This window comes from Peromyscus eremicus, chromosome 1 (assembly GCF_949786415.1).
Source record: "Peromyscus eremicus chromosome 1, PerEre_H2_v1, whole genome shotgun sequence".
Lineage (NCBI taxonomy): Eukaryota > Metazoa > Chordata > Mammalia > Rodentia > Cricetidae > Peromyscus > Peromyscus eremicus.
Window position 1 is genome coordinate 106,595,802 of NC_081416.1, and position 2,110 is coordinate 106,597,911.

A 2,110-nucleotide genomic window follows, 5' to 3' on the forward strand; every position below is an offset into this window, starting at 1 on the left:
AGTGAGCATTCTGAAGTGTGGTTAGGGTTCTAAAATGACATCAAGACATCTTTCTTCCTCTTTATTTTTTTATTTATTTTTTTTTTTTTTGGTTTTTTTGAGACAGGGTTTCTCTGTGTAGCTTTGCGCCTTTCCTGGAGCTCACTTGGTAGCCCAGGCTGGCCTCGAACTCACAGAGATCCGCCTGGCTCTGCCTCCCGAGTGCTGGGATTAAAGGCATGCGCCACCACCGCCCGGCTCTTCCTCTTTATAAGAAGAGGAAGAAAGAGCAGAATTTGTATGCTTGCTTTTTCTGTCTTACCATGTGACTCCCTCTTCTGTGCCATGAGTTAGCATGAAGGCTCCCCAGCTGATGATATATCTTCGAACTTCTTGAACTCCACAGTTTTGAGCTAAAATTTATTTTCTTTATAAACTTCCAAGTATTGCATATTTTATCATAGCAAAAGGAGATAGACAAAAACAATGAATGTAAAGGAATAATGCATTCAAACAAAGAAATGGGTTCTTTAGTGTTTGAATATGTAGATGTAATTCTGAACTGTATTATTAAATAAGAAACACAGAGCCAAATGCAGAGTTAAAAGCCCAGAGATCAGAGAGCAATAGCCAAGAGCTGAGACCACCTTCTTACCACCTGCTGCTACTGCTGCCCTTCCCTTGAGAAAGAGACCTACTTCCTGTGTGTCTGTCTTTTATTAACTTTCTGTTCTGCCTTCTCATTGGTCGTAAACCCAACCACATGACCTCCTCATCACTGCCTGTCTATACAGACCTCCAGAACTCTATGGTTGGTATTAAGATTAAAGGTGTGTGTCTCCATGCTGGTGATGTCCTTGAACACACAGAGATCTGCCTGTCATGTGACCAGGATTAAGGGTGTGTGCTACCACTGCCAGACTTCTGCTAAATGGCTTGCTATTAGCTCTGATCCCCAGGCAACTTTATTTATTAACGTACAAAGAAAATCACTTTTCAGCACAAATAAAATATCACCGTATGAATACATATTTCTAAATTAGAAATTACCAATAGAGATTTACACATATAATGACACATTGGCCAGAGTATAAATCTAGTGTGTGTGTGTGTGTGTGTGTGTGTGTGTGTGTGTGTGTGTACCTGATCTTCAAATGCATTCCCCTGCTAAGGTTTTAACTCAAGACAACAAGGTGCACAAAGAAACAGATTAAAATAATTTAACATTAAACACATCAAAACTGCCATGCCCAGCATAACTTGGTCTGAGAAATCTGACCTGAAGTGGTGAGTGAATAAAGGAAGACCTGAAACACAGGCACATGTACACAAAGTTAGAGTCAGGTGGGCTCTGCACATCTAATGGGGTGATACCAACTACTCAACAAACTGGAACCTAATTGTGTTTATTAGGAGCAACACAGAGGGGAGACTTACCTGATTTCAGTAGAAAGTCTCTGTAGGTGAGTACTCTCCAACTGCAAACGTCCCAGAGGAGGAAGCTGCAGTTGTTGTTAGTTTCTTCACAGACTGGCCAATTATTCATAAATACTCATACTTGCATACACCGTTAATATTTGCACTTGAACCATAAGAAGGCCTTGCCTGTTGCCTTGACCCATGAGAAAGGATTTGCTAATGAGTCTGAAACCTTGGCCTTTGACATGACCAGCTCATGTCAAACAATCCACATTCACTCAGAACTTCTCTCACTCAGGACTTCACTCACTCCCTACATAGGAAGGATTGGAGTGAGAGTAACAATGGTTTCTCCTGACTCTAGACTCATTTCTTTTCTTTTGCTATGCCAAGCCTTGTCTGTACATTGGTGGTAACCCTGCTCTTGGCTGCAAGAGTATGTGTGCGGCAGCAGGGCTAGTAAGAAGCCGAGCTGAGTTCATGTTCAGAAAGATCCATGGCTTTTCCGGAATCCCATATGCTGCCATGATTCACTCGCTGATCGCTGACACTTGAGAGTCAAGGGGAAAAATGATTTTTTATTCAGCTCAGAAACTGTGTGCCTAGTGCAAAACATGGCATGCATTAAGCATCCAGTGATTTACTTTGAGGATCTAGTTGCATCTGTAGCTCTCATTTGTTTGTTCATCTAGTTACTAAGACTCTGTGAATT